Genomic DNA, 20,662 nt, shown 5'->3' on the forward strand with positions numbered 1-20,662 from the left:
CCCAGACATCTTTAAGGATATTGAGTAAGGAGGCATAAACCTGCTCGGTAGAGTAGTATCAGTGCTCTGCAAACCCAATCTTTCTAGCGGACAGCTGGCATCATCACAAAACAGCCAAGCGAGCAACCACTCCCTCAACCCTCTACACTAAGAAACAGTTTTTGACTTAAGCCTATTTTGTATCTTGTAAGAAGATTAAAAGAATTAAAAAGAAACCAAGTGACCTGTTTAGTCCATTTAATATTAAGCATACGACACATAGCTTCATTTTATAGAGGGCCAGAATAAGCAGAAGGGCACGATTACACACCTTTTATGCTGTTCTTGAGAACTTCCAAGCTGGAACACCCTGCTTGCATCCAACTCCAGAGGATCCCCAAAGCTCTGTAGTTGCCTACACATGCCATCGTCCACAGTTCTTAGAAAAACTATCCTATTTTGGTTGTAGCAGAGTAATTATTTCAATATATGAAGAGGAAACGTAACCCTGGCTGTGATGCAAATGTTTAGAGAAGGTGGAAGGTGCCTGGGGGGGTGGGTGTTATGGAGCATGTGAAGCCATGCCCCCTCGCCCCCCTGCAGACCCTGCCTGAGGGCTCCTGCACAAGGGCCAGGTGAGCAGCACTTCCTTCGTCAGTGGTCTGAGCAGACCCCGCTCATCACGTCAGCGCCGTGGTGGCACGCTGGTGCAGGGGACACAGAGGGGACAAAGAATGTGGCCTCAAAAGAGGGGCCCTGCAGCAGATCTGCACCCGACAGCCCGCTCTCCAAGGCTACAGGACAAAGTGATAAAAGCACAATGATTTCTTCACATATTGGTGGTGCATAAAGCCTTCGCCTTTCCAGCTGAGCCCCAGTAATGCCGAACTGAAGTGTAATCTTTTTAAGGACTCCATAGACACTACAGTAAAACAATTCACTAGGTGACCTAAGCGGGGATGTTTAGAGACGTACTCACAGTGTTCTTCTTCAAGACCATCATAACAGTCCTGGGCTAATTCCCAAGTGCTTTTACAATCTGTGCCTGAGTTTCTAGCAGGGATAAAACTCCAACTGCAGTTTATCTGCACGCTGTGGGAACATACAGCTGCCTAATACGCCTGTCTGTTCACAGCACTGTGTTTGTCCAGAAAGAAATTACAGTAAATATTGTCAATCATAAACAATCTATAATGAATTAACAAACTGTTCTCTTTACATCGGGAGCAGCAGGTAAATTTGGATATACTGTGAGAATCACCACTGGGAGCTGTGCCAAGTGAGGTGAGGATTGGGACAGGTCACTAGCCTGGACAAAAGCAGTTCTTGCCTTGAGTTGGGTTTATATAAGACAATACCAAGTTTGGGTAGCTTGGCATAATTTTAAGTGTATTTAGACAAAGAGTGAAAGTCGTGTATTTCTGTGTCTAATTAACCACTTCAGTGCTGTGAAAGGAGCCAGAATCTAGCCCCATAATAAAACTGACCCTTGATAATCCATATATATATATATATATATATATATGTTGGGCTGCAATTTCAGTTAAGTGAATAAATTAGCAGATTCAATTTATCCAGTCACCAAGTTAACACAGCAGAATATATGCATACTGACGAGCTGGTAAACTGCAGCAAAACTCAGCAGTAAGCAGCCACATTAGTAGGTTGCTCAAATAAAATCTTTTCAGAATCTATCTGCTTTTTCTTCCTGTTAGCAGAAATTCTGGTTTCTCCTTTTGCCCTTTCCCCTCTCACTACTTCTGTCACAGGAATAAGGAAGTACACCAGTAGCTATTTGTTTCGCTCATACTATGTGAAACACTGAAAAAAATTACACACAAGCACGTAAGTAGAGGGGCATCAAATATGCTTTGTTCAAGCTCTGCATCTGTTATAAAGGGCCTCATGCTGCAAATTTTGCAAAGACGCAAGCATTTAAAAGGGTGAAAATCAGGCTGATTAATATAGACCAACAAGTTAGCTCTGCTGAGGTGCTTTATGAGTCTTTCTCCTTTGCCTTGCCCTTTTATTGCTCTTTACTTCTGTACTCAGCTTGTGTAAATGTGAATGATCAGGAGAACAACCTGATGCTTCCAGGCCAAAGTTTAGCAATGAGTTTAAATTCAAATCACTATGTTCTGCAATATACTCTTGCCTTGCAAGCATGCAAATCAATACACTTAGCATAGGGCAGGGGAACAGCGTTTTTGGCAATTAAGTAAGGAATTCACATTATAATCCTGAAAGACACCTAAAGGCAGGCACCTCCTCATTTTGGAGGTAATGAACATATATAGTGATATTAGCACTCTGATAGAGTCAGCAGATCTTTGAGGTGGACCTACCTTCAGTTTTCCCTTGAAGCAAATGTCCCGAAACACAAAGCTCTTAACTTCAGAAATCAGATATTCTCAAAACATAAAGGAATACTTTTTTTTTTTTTTTTTAATAGAGAACATTTCAAGTGAGGCAGAACAGAAGTAGAGAATTTCTAAATTAACTTTTTGTAGGGCCGGTCCTTTCTTTCAAATGCTTCTCTCTGTCCCATCCTGCTCTTGAAATGGTTCACCCAACTCTCACCGTGCTTACCTGCGCTAAAGAAAGGCATCTCATCTCCTTCCACGGGTCTGACCATGGCTGCAGCATCCAAGACAGCGGCAGCCTTCCTCCCCTGTGCCAAACGCCACCACCCTCGGTGTTTTGTTATAGATCATGCTCCAGAGAACAGCATACATAGTAAAAATGAGCAGCAGAGGTACTACCCTTGTAGCCTGGCAAAGCCGGCCCGATGGCTGTGGCTGTTTTGCCCTGCAGCGGTCGGTTAGATGCTCTATGTAATTGCCTACTTTGTCTTGTTTCCTACCAGCTGTATATCCAGGGGGGTGTTCATTATAGGTGAATATATCTGGCAATTGTGTGTCCTCTGCTGACTTATGTGGGTGAAAGAAGGGACACAAGCAAATCCATAGCACATAAGCATATTTATAATTTATAAACAGTTATTGCAGGATAGATAAATATCTTTTTGTTTTGTTTTTTTTTTTTTTGTTTTTTTGTTTTTTAATTGGGGATGTTACGGCCTGTGTAATGTAAGGGATGTAGGTAGTTGCTTTAGAGACAGACACAAGAGGCTGGTGATATTACACCAGAGCTTCTGTATGCCTTCAGAGTTTGTGACCCAGGTTGTAGTCTGGAAGTTAACACGTGTCCTATGTATGGGTGGCATAAAAAGGCAGAGTGCACAAACATGAATCTCACAAAGCACATCACTTACCTAATTTACTTACAGTTTCACCAAACTGAGTAAAAACAAAGTAATGCTCTATATTTCATGTGATTTAGGCTGCCATTTCAGTTAAGTCAGTAAGTTAGCACATTTAAATTATCCAGTCACCAAGTTAACACAGCAGATTACAGAATGAAAGAAATAATTATTTCTGTTACCCTTATGTTAGAATTTAATGAAGGTCTAGTTTTCTTTCAACTAGAAAAACCCAGCTACTATTTAGCTAATAATTTATTGACAGAGTTAACCTGTCACTGGAGGGCTCTTGTCACTACTGGGCATAGGTGGCTGTTGAATATCAAGTGTATATTTTGGTCTTAGGCCAGTTACATGATCCAAGCAGTCAAGAACTGTGCCCATGGTCAGCTCAACAAAGTACAGTTATACAGATGTCTGTACCACATCTTCTTTAGATCTCCCTGTTAATATGTTAGCAGTTTTACATTGTTCATTGCCATCACTAAGCAGTAACACAAAATATTTTGAAGATTTAACATGTAGATAGATGGTGGTTGAATCATCTCCAACAGCACTTTTCAAATAGCACTGGGTTTTTTTGCTGAGAACATACCAGTGACAGAGTGCTTTCCATTTTTAGCAACTGTAAAAGATAGTTTACCCTCCTCCTCTCTGACTGTGGCTTAATGACACAATAAATCCAACATTTGGGTCCATAGTATCAGACCATATATACCATAACCCACTATCCACGGTGCAGATCCAGCTTTCACTCATCTTTTGTTACTCAGTTAAATTTTCTCTAAAAGTTTTGTTAATTTTGCACTGACACAATGTGATTACAGCTACTGCTCTCTCTGTGGCATTATCACTTTATGTCAGATCAGATATCAGCTGCCAGCTGTTATAAAACTCATATGAAGCCCATATCATAGATACTTAATTCAATGGAAACGTGGTCGCGTGCCCACACCTTACTGGAACCAAACCGTATGCTTGGGGATCCACTAGTGCACGGATCCAGTAATAAAAATGATGGAATCAGCCTCACACATGCACTGCACACACACTAAAAATAAGACATGCTTTCACTAAGAAAAAGTTAAAAATAAAAAGTTCAAGCAGATGTTTAATTTCTTAGGATCTCTCTCCTTAAAGTCACTCTGGGATTTTACCAAATTAGGTGTTCTTTCATAAGGGTGAAAGGCAGAGCATGTAACGGTCTTGGCTAAGAAAACTTAGCCCTAGCTTCTAGCTGTGACTGCACATGCAAGACCTACACCAGTATCAATTTTGTTTTATAGAAATAATTAAAATTTCTTCAGCACAGTATCTCCTTAAATCTCTTATTTTCTTGTCAATCACTGTCATGTCCTCAGCATTTTTTAAGCACTCCAGATTTTTTACTGTGAAGGAACAGAAGAAGTAATAAGAGCTCACAGCTCATCTGGTTAGCTTTTGACCTAAAACCCACAAGGCTATTTGACATTTTATAAGAGGACATTCCACTCATAGCTAAACAAAGTTTTTTTGTTCCAATTATTAAGGGGCTTTTAAAAAGCCTCCCATGTTCTTCTCTGTGAGTGAATGTTCAGGCTTGGGAAGACAGGGTACACAACGAATCGTGATTGTAGTATTTCAGGAAAGAGTGAGGAGAAGGAGAAGAGAAGGCATCATCACTGCTTTAAGTCAGTTCTTGGACTCCTGGCTACTTGTGTTCAGCTAGAGTTATGAAAGATACAATTGCTCCACGCACTGCTTAGCATCTCCACTGCTTTAAAACTGACCTTTGTGTATTAAAGAGATGTTTTTCATACATTCAAGTTTTGCACTGTTAATTTGTCTTGGAAGACTGACATGTCTGCCCCAAGCCACCCATGACCAGTCGGCAGGACAGTGAGTGATATTTTCATGCGCTGTTGTACCAATATGTATTTCCTTCCTTTGTCATAGAAGCTGCAGCATGTGTTAATTCAGTAGAAAAAAACAGATCCTGTAATAACTGCAAAGACTTATCATTATCATTCCAGCTGTTTTTAATGCTTGTCTTAGTTCAACTAATGTCTAGAGTTTAAATAACAAGTGCATAGATGTTCTCACTACAGTAAATCTCTTTCCCTTGGCTTCTCACCTTAGCATTGCTGCAAGGCAGAGACAAGACGTCTGCAGGAAAAAGCAGAGCTTGTTTTGCTGATAAGAAGCCAGTTTTTGAAACAGAAGTAGCCCCTCCTCCGAGCATGCGTTCTCTTCAAACATGTCACAATTTCCCTGTTACCGAAGTCCATCCTGTCAATTCCTTCCTTGTTGATTTTGGTAGAAAGTTCATCCAAATCAAGTAAGTGGTGACAAAAGATTACACTGGGAAAGCTCAGCATAGCCATTAAAATGTCTCACAAGAAAACCCATCATGTCGCATGTGTATTCCTTGTCATAGATTTTGCGAAATTCTGTGCCTTGATGAAACAACTGCAAATTGTCAATATCCAAAGGCACTGCATTTCAAATCTGGAAAATTGTTGGCTCTTTTACCCCACTGATGTAATTTAGTTTGCTCTATCTTCTTTCCTCTTTCTTGGGGGGTAATACCTAAAAAAAAGACTTGGTTCTAGGAAGGCAAGATGGCTATACAACTGGCATACAGATTATGCTTGAGTTCACACTGCATCAGCAGGGTCCAGTGATATACAAGACCAATGAGTGACTTATGATACTGTTTAAGACATGAACAGGAATGTCTCACTGGTAAGAAGGAATTAACAACAACATAGCTCTGCGTTCTCCAGCTATTTGTCAGCACACCCATCAGACTGTGTGGCCTCTGAATATGCAGCTCTTTAGCCAGACACTATGTTCTCAGAGTCACAAGTTAAACTAAGCAACCCTGAACAAGAAGGAGCATCCAATCTGCTTTACCTAAGCACCTGCTATATTCTGTAGAGAAAGGATGAAATATCCAACTGTAAGAACCTGATGAAAGAATTTATGTTGTTTTCAGTCACCTACTCCATTTCAGCCCTTGAAGGGTCAGATGTCATATGGCTGAGGTTTCAGTGGCATTAGGGGCTCGCTTCTAAAGGCAGTGAAATGCAATCCAGGGGAACACTTCTGGCTGAATCCAGAACTTCTTGGCTCCTGGGCTCATTAAGCTATGGGAGGAGAGTTAGGTGCCTTGGCATGCAACACAAAACAGTCTCCTTGTTGGGGAAGAAACCACTTCAAGTCAGTACGCCAAGTGGGAATCTGCCCACAAGATGCTGGAGAAGCTTGGGACAGAAGTGCTTACTGCCACGACACACTCAAGGCATAGAGTTAAGGCATACAAACAAATCACCGCAAGTCCTACAAAAGCAGAAGGGTTTGTGTAGATGGCAGAAAAGATCCTTATAGGGGATTGTGATCCGTGAGACAGGTTTTCATAGGCAAATAGACTTTTGGATGGCAGGGTGTTATTACTACACAGAAAATAAACACCTTAATTTTAGTGGATGGAACCAAAACCATGTTAGGAGTTGAACTAGATTGTAAGAGTAAGGGCATCAATGGATATATCACAGATGTGAATGAATTTGGTCTTAATAACTACACACCTACAATACAGTTTTATGACATACTTTCATTACAGCTTGGCTCCATTTAACAAAGCAAAAACCCATGCTTATCAAGATGCTATTAGAGGATGATATTTCCACACCTCATCTTTCTGTATAGATGGTCATCATATTGAAAAAAAAAAAAATCAAATCAGAATTTGCCTCCTCTATGAAAAAGTTAAGGGCTAAATCACTGACATAATTTAACCTTGCTTTAGGGAATCAAAAGCTAGAGCTTGCAGTGAATGCAAGTAATTAGTCCAGAAATCAAGAATTCAATAATTTAACCCAAACTACACACAGCTCATTTTTTATCAATTCATTATAATTCAGATTAACAGGGATGTAGCTCAACCCTGTTCTCTAGGAAAAGGCAGTAATCCATTCAAAACTGATAAAACTGAGACTAGTTCAAGTAAAAACTGTTGTCTAGCATCATCAATCCAAATCCTAGAGGACAGGCAGCAAACAACAAAGAGCCTGTACAGGGAAAGCTAAAGGATTAGAGATGACTCAGTATGTCACTGCATCATTGCAAAAAGGAAGAGGCTATTTCATAAATCACGGGTCATTTCCATAACTTGAAAGCCCATATGTATGCTAACAGGTCATTACAGCAAGGAATTACACACAGAATTTTACGTATTATTAATCTCAAGCAGAGCACAAGTACTGGGCACACTTAAATCCTGCAGATAGCTCTATACAGTCTGGTATTGACTGGAAACTGTTCCGGAAGAGCTACAGCGTATGCTGGTGTCATGAATACACTCCCATATCTGCAATAGCCTTGTCTTATCCTCCTGACTCTGTTCCTCTAACCCCTTAATCATTCTCATGGCATTTCTCTGCATTCAAATACATCAAGCACCATTCTTGCACTGTGGACACAGTTTTGGAAACCGGTTCAAAAGGCTTGATCCCGGCAGAAGAGGATGCAAATCCTACTCATGTCTGTGTTTAGTATTGCCTATGTTTTGTGGAAGTGAAAGCCAGAGGTTATCTGCTGTTTGTAGCCATTATGGAAGATGCTCTTCAACCTTTTGCTTGAATTGGTCACTAGGTTACTCTGTTTCTGCAGAGAGGAGTATTACCTGCTCTAGGAGATACTAAGGCCTTATCTGTGCCATACTTCTGAAATAGTTCAAAATGAAGACTGCTAGTACTCTTTTTTTGAAAATTAAAGAACTTTACATAGGAATTCAGTTTTGAAAACGGGTTCAGAGTGGTAAATAAACTGAAATCAAGGATGTGAATCTTTGAATTTTTGTTCAAACCTTTAAAACTACTTAAATATGTGTAGGAGAATTCTCAACAGTATATCTAATACAGAATATAAATCACTATATATTAGAACATGACACATTTTCCATCATCACTTACTACTGCCTTTTATTATGAACAGCTTCCTAACAGATCTGCAGTCAACAGCCTAAACTACTTACACTTGTGCAATTCCACTGATTTCAGAAGAGTTAATGACTTCTACTGATTACAAAAGTAACTGCCATACTTTATGCCAGTGGATGTGAAATCAGATCCATAAAATCTATTAAGTGTCTACAGACCTTTAAAGATGAGGCAGTACTACCCAATAATAGTAACACCAGCCTATAGACACAGTGGTGAGATGTATCTCAGCTAGAGGTGTAGGTTAGAACTTTCATCTAGTCTAACCTCTGCTCCCTTTGTAGTCAACAGAAAGCAACAGACATCTCAAGAGACAAATTAGTCTCCCTGTAACACAAGCATGAGAATTGAAGCCATTCCTGTGTAATAGTTACTCACATAATTAACTGTCTAGTCATTAACTGTCGCACACAGTGGGACTCCACATGAGAGCAATTATATGTGCACAAATGTTGTTTGGGATCAGGCTCCTTATTTGTAACCTTAGATTCTAAATTAGGATAAGGGGTATTGAAATCAACCTTGGGATATGTGCAGCCCTCTTCACAGAGTGTAAGAAAAGCCTGAGCACAGACTGGGCATCTGCTAGGTGTCCGAAGCTCGGTGAGATTCATTTCCTTCACTATTAGTGTCTCAAGTTGCAATCCCTAATAAATCCTAGAACACTGACAACTTATTCACAGAGTTATTTCTTTAAAAAAGTTTGGTCATAGAATGAAATCATGCTCAGTCAATAGCAACATAACCTCAAACCTGTCTTCCTAAATTTGATTATAATGTTTAGCTATTCTCATCTGGAAGAATAATGTCAGAGTAAAATAAACAGTGAGGAAAAGCTCAAGTGAAAATCTGTTAAATGCACAATTTCCCATAATTACTATATAAAAATAAATGGATTAGGAAATAAAGGAAGCACTAAGACCAACACACTCAATATTCAGCCTGTAGCATTTAAAGCAACATATAAATGGTTTTACAGCCACCCTCTGCTGGTAGAGACCCACAAGTACAGTGGATGAGCAGCTAGAGCAGCCTCTCTCATTTCAAAACTAGCAGAGATCAACAACTCCGAGGTGCACTTTGCAGCACCATGTAGTATTTGGCTGCACTAAAGACTTCAGAGGTGTGACACAAGTGGTGGGGAGCTGGGAGCAAGACACCCTCTCTGCCTGTTAGCATTACAGGGTGCAGGGAGTCTGCAGCAGGGGCACTCTGCCCTTCCCTCACTCCCCTTGCAGCTGCATCCAGCCCAGGTTAAACTCACAGCCACATCCCTAGGAGAGTCTGCGGAGGGGGAGAGGCTATAAAGGGAAGGATTTATGACTGCTAACACCATCCATATCCTCTTTGCTGCTCTGTAGGCAAAACAGATGGGCTAGTAAGCCACAAACCCTGCCTGAACTTTGACTGTATGAGAACATACATACATTTTAAATGAAATGCAAATCTGATGTTCCTGTTTTGAAAAAGGCTTTTATGTTTTTTACTGTTTTCTAAAGAAATAACAAAAAGCCACTTTACATCTTGGACTTACACATGTGAACCTACCCAATGATGCTACAAACTGGCTATGAAGATGGGAGAGTAGTTAAAACTGTTTCAAGGTTCAAGAAGTTACATTTTATCTACAGATGCCTTCCAATATAATCATTATTAAAGTGGGAGTGGTAGTTGGCTACATTTATTAGTGCCTTAAAATGGCGGGAACCTCTCAGAGGGAGTTAAGTATTTGAGTGTCCTCTTTAAAATGTTGTCAACTAGTTTTCCAAGGGATAAATAGTTTTTAGACAGAACACTGTAGGCATAACATCATAAGAAGGGCTGGGTTTGCTCAGCCTGCTGACAAGTTTTTGCACTATTATAGTGACTGGTTGGTTCACAGCAATAAAGTGGTTCTACACCTTCCCTGGGTATCTGCAAAAAGGCACTTCCGTCAGAAGTATCTGAGGTAATTTGCTATAGAAATCTATTTAGCCTCACGTGTCAACGGTTTAGAAAATGGAAGGTGCTACTTTAAATTTTTAAAATGCAAGGGTTAAAAATATGAAACTCAGCACACAGAGAGTGTTTTTCATCTACCTTTTAAGTGCTATTAGATCTCTTCCTCCCCACCCACTCCTGAAATTCAGTGGGAACCAGATTTTGTCCCAGAGGTAAGAGACGCTGGAGTAGCAGCAGCTAGATATTCACACAGGTGTCCTCCAGTGCAAAACATGGTCCTGAAAACTTGGTAGAAATCATTTGCCCACTGAACGTACTAGTAGAGGAATCGGGTCCTCTTAAGTTTGAGCTCAGTACCTCTTGCGGTGTGTAACTCAATTTTAACATTTGTTATTCAAATATTCCTGACTTACCTAATGTGGATACATACAGCTGTAACATAAAACATGAAATGCCTAATAAGAAATGTGATTCATATGCCTTTGCATAAAAAGTCATATCTGTACAAAATGCAGAAATGTAGTTGACTGTAAGTTACACAGAATATGTAGGGACACTCTGGGGCTGAAACATCTACTAAAAAAAAAAAAGGAAATGGGTCAAGCATGTTCTTCCCATCAGCACCTGCTCTGAAGGACCCTTGGAAAAAGTGTATAGCCACCTTCACGGGAGCTCATCAGGGCCTTCTTAGCATAGAATTTCAAAATCCTAATGAAGGATTACCACAATAGGGCCATGGAAGAGTATCTGATCATGGTACCACTAAAGAGAAAACCAAGTCACAGAAGATGCTCTGTTAAATTTAACAGAAGTCACACACAAGACTCTACAAAGGTGTTTCTTGGACCTTGTCCACATTCATGTCCCCTTTGTTACAAACTATGTAAGGACCTGAAAAAAGGTTCATCTGATGGCACGCCAGGACACATCCAGGCCTCCTGTACCTGATGACTGCTAGTGCTGAAGGGCCACAGTAGAGCAGCCATTCTCAAACAAGAATGGGAGTGAGCTCCAGGAAGGGGGACACAGAAGCCATGGGGACAGAAAGGGACAAAGGCAGGAGACAGCAGCTCTTGAGACTGGTGTCCTCTCACCTCCTCCCCCACAGGGTGCTGCTGTCCCACCACCCAGAACAGGGCATGGATGGAGGGCAGCATCTGATCAGACCCCTGCATCAGCTCTGGAGCTGTTCAGGACAAACCAACAGACAAGGAAAGGAGACTTATTTCCTCCAAGCTTATTCTTCTCTATAAAGATGGGATGTGATAGCCAGAATTCTGCAGCCACTGGAATCGCCAGCTCCACACAGCCAAACAAATGGGGAATTATCTATTGGCTTCTCACACACATCAGGGCATAACCTACTGATTGAACACTGAGTGCAGTGTACTATGTACGGGTGACAGGGAGATGCTACACAAAAGGGAAGAAAAACAAACAAACAAAAAAAAACCCAAAACCCAGTTTGGAAAACCTGTGTGTTGGCACAAAACTTCCCGTAACACCTGTGTATTAGCTAGAAACAAAATGGTGGCCAAAACCAAATGCCATTTGTAGGTGGTGGACACAAGCAAAATAACACCTTGTATTCCCTGCTGTATGTCACTGACTGCTGAGCAGTAAATTCAGGGGAGAATGGGGTACCCACCCCTTTGCATCCCACAGACGTGAATGTTATCTGGAGGCTGTTCACATAAAGCATTACCATAGCACAGGGAAAGTTCAGGGTGCATGTTTCCTTTGGGAAGAATAAGACTGGTAAATTGACTGTACCCAAGAGGAAGATCCACCCACATCAGAGAGCATGATGGAATGTCGCAGGGAGGCAGGCATATTCCAAACCCAGGATCTTGGCTGTCATGATTTGTACCTAAATTTACCTTCAGATAATGGAGAACTGACTATAGCAAGAGGCTGGGATATTTGAGATACTGTCAAACCCATGTGGGTGAGGCTGCAATGCCACTCAGAATGAACGGCAGCAACATTACCCATTCCGGAGAGCTGCAACACCGACGCGTTGACAGAAACTTGTGAGAGACCCCACACATACCTGCTTTCATGGCCAAGCATGTCACGTGCCTCTGTACTCATGACAAGGTTAATCCGCAGCCAAATAACCTTCTCAAGGATGAGAGCTTAAGACAGATACGATTAGATATTTTAACAAAACCAGATGATTCATACAAACTGTATTTGTTGGGGAGCAGACCGTCACGTTCAATCTGTTCTCAAGAGGGAACAGCTACTCCATGCCAGGAGTCTGTTGGCAACACATAGCTCCTCTCTTTTTCTGCGATTGCCTTATCAATTTGTATTTTATAAATTGTTATGAACGATTAACAATGTATATAAATGTATTTATACACATTTTATATAAATATATGCCTGTATTTCCAGGTATGCATTTACAAATATACTTACCCTATTAATGTATTTATAAATTATTATTGTAGAAAAATATTTATTCTTTGTAGTAAAGAGTAATCAAATTAATTTATTTTCATTGGTCCTACTAAAATAAACTCTTTCCTCACCCACTTGTTTCCAGGAGGTAGCACAGGGACAGTGGTTGCTCCAGTCACAGTCTACCCTGGAGATGAGAGCTTTCCACGGGCAAGAATTTGCAGCAAGATAAATGGACCTCAATGATACAAGCTAGTAAATTGTGGCTGCCCTTCATCCCTGGTGAGACACAGCACCCACCTGGCTGTGCAACACCCTCCTGACAATCTGCCTCTCCTTCTCATTTGTTTTTCCAGAAAGGTTAACAACAGCAATAACCTAACTCTTAGGGGAGGCAATTACTACATTAGCTGACATTTGCTAAAGCAGAGCAAGTACAGCGAAGCCACTACACATCACTCTGAAACAGCTGCCACCACATCATCCTCGTAAGACTTCACCATTATCAGAACAGAGGCAGTAAATCATATTTGCATTGTAAGAGTTCATGGTAGCAAAGCTGACTTCACTCCTATCAGAAGCACTGCAAAAACACTGATGTGGAAAACCAAGATTAGGCTTTTCATCTATCACATGTGAAACATTTTAGTACTTAATTTTCTTTTTTCCTGATCCACTCTATCATTAAATATAAAAGGGGTATTTGGCTATGTGTGCAGGGGTAACATACAACTCCCTAAACGGAAGAAATTAGTTCTATCATAAGAGAGCATATTTGTACTCTCTGTAACTGTCAAAATAAGCCCAAATTTAAGGGAAAACAGCTCCACGCCTCATTCCAGCTGTTCTCTTGCTGGGATTTGTGTGCACCACACCTAACAATTGCCAATGCTGCTTACATACATTGGGGTTTCTCGAACTGCTGCTGTCTAGTCAGGTGGCCACACGCAGAAAAACATTTAGCAGGGTTGTGAGACCTGAAGTAGAAAAACATGGTTAACAAAGGCATTCACATGCACAAGGGACACTCTGCTGCTGCTGCTGCTCCTCCCCCGCAAAATAAACTGCATCCTTAAATGCACGACTGAATGAGACACAGGCTTCAGCAACAAGCCCAAGAACTTCTGCTCTGTGCTGTGCACCTGGCCACCTATTTTTAGTGCTATGTTGCAAATGCTCTAAACCAGCTCACTAACCTGATCCAGACTTTAGAAAGCCGCACTACAAACCTCCTCCACTTCCCACTCCAAGTCACAGAAAAGCACACACAGGGCAGGGAGTGTGCGTTAACACCCTGATAAGGACACGGATAGCTCACTGTGCTGCTCCAGATAGTATGGTTGTTGTGAAAGGGAATGGTGTACTGTGGCACAGAAAGGCAAGGGGCAAAAGATAACACCTAACTCCTTAAACCAGCAGTGCCACCACAGCCACCGCATCATGCAGCTGTATTTTCTGAGAGCTTAAAGCAGGGAGCTGGGGTAATATGCCTCTATTGGATACAAAACAACTCTGATAGGCATGAATCCAGAACTTGAGGAGAAGACTGAGCAAAGTAACCTAAATAGCCAGCTACTCACCCCTAAGCTAGTTTTGAGAAATCTCTCCTATACTGCAGCATGTCAGACCTATTAAGACAAGAAAAATGTACCCTTCTCACCTTGAGAACCCTAGGTCTTGCATATGCAGAAGAGCAAGATTCAGAAGCTATTCTGGGTCATACAACAATAGGTAAAGTGATTGATCCTAGCACATTCTTTTTTAAGTCTCTGTAAGAGCAGCATAACGCTATCTTTTTCATAATGTTGTACAACAGGAAACCAATGGCTGCAAGAGTAGCTATTGACTTCACCGTGAGGAAGCAGGCTTGTGTAAACCTGACCTATGTGGACTGGGGCCAAGACATAAAGGTTAGCTGCTTACTAGCAGTCCACTAAATTATATCCTTAAGACACTGCATGTAAATAGCTTGACAGAATGGAGCAAGTGAAGCTATGCAAGTGGAAACTTGGCCAGGAACCTGAGACACTGTTGTTCAGTTTTCCAGGAAGAGATATTTGAAGAAAAACTGAAAAACAAACAAACAAACAAAACAAACACACCCACCCACCCCCCCAAGAAAAACAAAAACCACACTACACAAAAAAAAACACCAACAAACCAAGCAAAAATTAATCAGGTGGTACATAAGAGCCAACCAGCAATAATGAATAATGTACAGGAAGGCTAAATAAAAGTTTGGGTAAACAGTGGAGTCCAAGGCAGGGAAGAGAGCAAACCCAGGGAATTCTGGCACAGCAGACACTATCAAATGATGGCCTCCTCAGAGTTGTGCTTTTTCCACACTTACTTACCCCCCCAAAAAATGGGCTGTGTGCATTAAGGAATGCTAACTGCAATACTGCTGTTTAGGTAACTACACTGCCAAAGCTTGTATTTTAAGCTGAATCATATAGTAAACAACATGTAATTTCTACTACTGCATCCAAATAGCTGGAGAACACAAGAACACTAGCATGCATCATCAGGGATTCCAGCGTATCAGTTAGTTGCAGAACTTTCTTAGAAAATAAATAGTGGTGCGTAACTTGATACCAACTTTCAGTTGTTAAAATTAAATTTTTACGTCTGGTTATGGCTTGCACTTTCCTCCTGCAAACCTCACAGAAAGAGTGTTTGAAGTTTACCATAACTGAAGGTTTGCATTGCTTTTGTCACAGCATCCATCATCTGCCAAAATGTATTCCTTCCACAAAAATATTTTTAGTGGGGTTTTCAAGTTTATGTGGCCCTTCAGAAAAATTCCCTGTTGCATCCATCCAACAGCCCCCCTGCCCAACCCCTTTTTTTTTTTTTAAGGAGTGAAAGCTAGTACCATTCTTGAGGTCAGCTCACAGACTACTTGTCTGGCACAGACACGCACATCAGCTGAACGGTATCAGTTATTAACTCAGGTTTACCACTACACACCACCACCAGACCTTTCCAGGATTAATTCCAACTGAGGTCCACACCTAGTGTAACTTCAATGGGATAGCCCTACCTGCTTTATGCAGCACAGGGATTTATCAAGTTTTGTGCTGAAGAGGGCAGTGCACACACAAAGCTCAGCTGAACCAGCTTAGGCCAAGTGTTTTTTTTTGTCCCACGAGGAAGCACTCAGGTGCGCCCTGTGGGCAGATAGAACACAGGCAACCAAATGATTTGTACTGCTCTGGAACCCATCTGAGTCATGTTTGTGTGCCAGTGACCAGCAACCCACAGGTGGGGAAGGGTTCTCCAGAGCGGTGCTGCAATCAGCCAGATAGCTCTGCAGGAGTCAGGTGAACCAAGCAAAGCTATTTTTAAATCAGGAAATACTCAACCAAAACTGAAGCTGTTTAGGTGGGTCTGGATACTTTCGTATATGCTCTCATCAGTGGTTATCTTATGCCATCCTGCCTTAAGAGATATACCAATATGTAGCCAAGAAACAGCTGCATAACATACTCGACTTCTGAGTCTCCTCTGTTTAGGTTTCCCGCACTGCTCATGTGCCTTCCCAAAAAGGAGCTTCCCACAACTGCAGTCTTTTGAACTATCTGCAGTTTTTCCAAGGCCCACCACAGTGCCCTGACTATCACTTTTAAGTCCCCTTTTCCAGTGCCCTTCTCCAGTATCTATGATAGAAACAATTTCCTGTTTCAGTATTAGATGAGTTCTCATTTAAATTCAAGGGATTTAAAAGTTGTGGAAGAAACCAAGCTTTTCTCTCTACTGAAATGACTTTTCAGATACCAGTTCTTATGAACTCAAGGACTTGCAGTAGCCTGCACACCCTTCCTTATTGTGTAACTGCTGTTGAACTGCTGCCATGTTTCAGCTGAAGAACATGTCCATGTTACCTGAAGAGGTTCTTGACTGGTCTTAGAGCACTCTTCTTGTACTGAAAGACAAAAGTGAACACCTTATAATTAGTCGCCATAACTATTTTCAGGGATGCTTTACAAACTTTTTTGGCGATGCAGGGATACTAGGTTCTTCCAGAAATTGGTGTAACAGCTGCCTCCCCACAATTTCATTGAGAACACTGAAAAATGCAGAAGCCTTTCACTTCTGCTTTTCCAAGTTCTCCCTGTTTATGAACAAAATTAGCAATAGAATGTATTTTTCTTATTGCTAACATTAAAATACTTGTAACAATAACACAATATAGTACTTCTTACCTGTTATACCCTGCTAAATTCAATCTCACCTTTTACATTGCAGCTCTGGCATCTCCTTGGGAAATAGCTCCATGGGAAACAATTACAAACCAAAAAACTTCATAGCAGCTTCTCCAGAATCCAAGCAGTAACTTTGATATTACGGTTTACACCCTTCCCCCATCAGCTCTGAAGTAAGCAGTTGGTCAGTAACACCTCAACCTTCCTCCTTGCAAGAAGACTGTGGACAACTAAGTTTTATAGCTGGGATAATTAGGAGAATGGGATTGTAAAACAAAACTTATGTGCCAAGAGTAGCATAGATTTTATCACTCGCCCTTAGAAACCATATTCCACTCCCCTTTTGAGTATATATGAAAGTCTTTTCATTTGGGTAATTTGCATGCAAGTAATTATGTAAGGCCTGACAATTAATTTGCAAGAACTGAGACAACCCCAACATCCTTCCAGTTCCCTATGCTGCACTGACATGGATGTTGACAGCATGACAGCAAAGTATCAGACACCTTAAAAACTATGTGACCACATATTTGTACACTTAATCTTGTAAATTCGTGTGTTTCTCACACAGATGGCAGAGCTCATTTTACTATCTAGCGAAGGCTCAATTTAGAGCATCCCAACTCCTGAAGTTTTCATTAAGAGCAAGAACTTGTCAGAATGAAAGCCGAAGTATGAAGCCGGGTTTCTACATATGAACTTAAATTAAGCAATTTCTTTGAGCAAATGCATCACACATTCCTATTTATCTTCTGCATCCCTTCTGCAGGGTCTTCCAACCGCTTCTTCTGGTCTTCAGGGCACTGGGTGGTTGCTTACCTGAGTCCACAGTCATCAAAATCACTCTAGTAACAAAGATAACCCAGAGTTTCTGCAGTGTTGGATGTCAGCACAATAGTTCAAATATAAAAAAACGTATAAGCTTCATAGGCACAGGATCATACAGACACTGGACTAAGTTTTCATTAACAGTATTAAATCAGAGTGTACCCACGTATTTAAGAAATGCCAAAGGCAGGCTTTCAATTCTATCATCACCTTACGTCTTTTCATATAAAGTGCTGAGACATCACTTATTTCTGCAATAGGACTGTAAGCTTCTTGTGGACCTTGCAATTAAGACCCACTGGGTCAGAAGACTTGGGCATTTGCGCTTCCTGGTGAACTGAGTATCCAAGCTTGAGACATGTAACACAGGTTTCGTCATTAACATCTCTGACAAATTGTCATCAATGACTAAGACCCATACGCTGACATATCAGACATCCCCCAAACTGATGAAAGTGAACTATATGCACACAGCAAACTGTTTTGTCTCTTGAATCAAGCATTCATTTGCCTTTTTTCTACAATTTTTCTACAGTTCCTTTTTTTACATTTCAATATAACAACTCTTAGATGCGACATCTGTGGCATCTACATCTTCAGATAAACAAACATGGTATAAATAATAAAAGAGTTATCTGTAAAGCAAGATGCATCCCTGTGTCCTCCCCAGAGAAGCAGCACTGACACAACAGGGAAAGGCAGGGAGAGAATCAGTGCAGATGAAAGCAGTTGCTTCTAAACCAGTTTAAATGAGAAAGCATACTGCCCTTAGGTCAGCAGACTATCTTGGATGAAGATTTCACAGACTTGTTTTCTGCCAGTTATAGAAAAGACAACCAAGCTCCTCCCGCCCCAATTATCCCATTGCAATACTTACCATTATTGGTGTAAGCTGCAGAGATATAAACATAGGCTTGAAGTCTACAGTGGACAACTGCTGTGGCAGAAATCATTGTGCCACTGCCCTTTTTTTTTTTTTTTTCACTCACAGCACACCTAATCTAATGGCATCTGTGTAGACAAGAAACAGAAGTAGAAAAGAAATAAAAGGGACTGTACTTGTAATTCAGAATTATTCAGGTGTATGCAACTATTACTGAAAGTCACAGCAGCAACAGAGCATTACACTCTCTCCACTCCTTTTCTTCAGTGATGAACATGGCAAAACTTAAGGTGGTGACAAGCACCTCCTGTCCCAGGACACCAGACACTGTAGAGGAGGGTAAGCACCTGGTTCAGATTCTTTAACTAGAGGGAGCTGGATTTAAAGAGGTAGAAGAATGGCACACATTGCTGTAATATCAACAAATCTTGAAAGGCTGCAAGATTCAGGTTAACTGCATCAAGGAACATCTCATAGCATCTTTCTTCCACCATTCAACTGTAACCCAGGCCAAACAGACTACTGTATCTGTGTAGTTACTGTGAGGCAATATCCTGAGCAAATGTATTGTACTTACCTCCTGGAGGAGCCAAAATATGAAATAAAAAATTTGTTAACCTCATTTTTCCTGAGCCATACCACTACTTAACTTTCACCAAGACTTCCAGCAAGCCTGCAAAACTCTTCTCAACTCTTTTCAGTGGAGTATCTTCTTGAAGTAATAAAGTACTTTATTTCACAGGAATCAGCTGTAACTAGAAACAATGTTATTTCACAAACCATGAATTCTTTCAGTGTCTTCCCTTCCAATTTTGAGCAAAGATCTTCCACATTATTTCAGGGAACTCCAGTCCCTTAAGCCTAACAGAGATTTAATTAACCTCTCATTTGTTGAATGGTTCACTTCCCATTCCCCAACACAGAAACTAGCACAAGCAGGGATGATGTTCAGTATAGGAAAAGTCTACAACTTGCTGCTCGAAATGTAGCCTACCTCCTACACACCAGCCAGAGGGTATGCCGAAACTCAGACAGCACCTCATCAGCTGGATAAGCCATGCTAACACCAGACAGCAAGCACAGGAGAGAGATCAGGGAAGCAAGTTAGCTTGGCTGCTCCCATACCACGCTGAGGTCTCACACCACCTCATCCATTCTCTTGGCTTTTTCAAGGTTGATTTATGTCTCCGCAGACATACTGAGGACAGCTGCCTTTAAGAGGGAGCAAAGCTCCTCCTGCTGGTTACACTAAGCCGCAGATCCATGACAGCCAAACACTGTCAGTGCAGTTATCAGGCATCGGACAGAAGCCACAACCCTTAGAAGAGCCTCAAATCAGCAAGCACAGGCTGTCGCCTGGTGTGTGACAAGGGCATGTCCCAGCCCGATCCCTGCTGAGGGCCTCCCCCACCAAGGCCAGGCCAAGAGCTCGGCCCTGCTCTTTAAACCCCGGCCTGTGCTTCACCCCAGCCGAGGACCAAGCACCCCGGCAGACACCTCGCCCGCCTGGGCCCCCCCTCCCCGGGGAGCGCAAAAGACACAACCACGAGAGCCACCGGAGCCGCCCCAGCTTCTGCGCCACCCACGGCTGCCTCCCCCTCCGAAACTCGCTCCGACGAACACGTCGGCCGCCTACCAGCCCGCCTTCACGCCCGCAGCCCCTTCCGACCACCCCCCGGACCCCTCCCCCGGGGGCCCGCCCGTCTCAGGGCACCGCTGGCAAGGGCGCACGGCCCGCCCCCCCCAGCCCGCACAAACTGGGAAGGGGGGAACCCCGGGAACACAGACTCCCACCCCACACCTCTCTCCGGCCACGGACATACACTGCCCTACCAAGAGCCGGCGTGCACCATGGAACAACCGGCCGCTACGGGACGTCCTTCAGGGCCCTCCACAACCCGCCGCGCCCCCTCAGTCTCCCCCCCCCCTCGCTCTCCCCTCACACAAGCGCTTTCCGCCCGCTGAGCCAACTCTTAACTCCCACCCTCCCTTTCTTTTCGGACATCTTAACCCAGTTCCCAAGCCGCTCCACCCGAGCTAAAAGCATCCCACGCCATCAACATGGCGGCCAGCACCACCTCCTCCTCCTCACCCACGCCCTCCCACTCCCCACTGCGGCGGCGCGGCGTAAGGCCTGCTGGAAAACCGAGTCCCCGCCCTGCGCGCTGCCGCCCAG

The 20,662-nt window shown here is 42.3% G+C and overlaps 1 long non-coding RNA gene across 1 annotated transcript; it reads right to left on the reverse strand.

The window, feature by feature from the left end:
- Positions 1-220: 220 nt before the first annotated feature.
- Positions 221-20,395, reverse strand: LOC116961117. The gene is made up of 2 exons (XR_006165282.1): positions 15,614-20,395; positions 221-5,809 (listed from the first exon to the last, which is right to left on the reverse strand). It is a non-coding gene; the product is annotated as an uncharacterized LOC116961117 (long non-coding RNA).
- Between the last annotated feature and the right edge of the window lie 267 nt (positions 20,396-20,662).

This window comes from Tyto alba, unplaced genomic scaffold, assembly GCF_018691265.1.
Source record: "Tyto alba isolate M040663 unplaced genomic scaffold, T.alba_DEE_v4.0 Super-Scaffold_2, whole genome shotgun sequence".
In the NCBI taxonomy this organism is placed as follows: domain Eukaryota; kingdom Metazoa; phylum Chordata; class Aves; order Strigiformes; family Tytonidae; genus Tyto; species Tyto alba.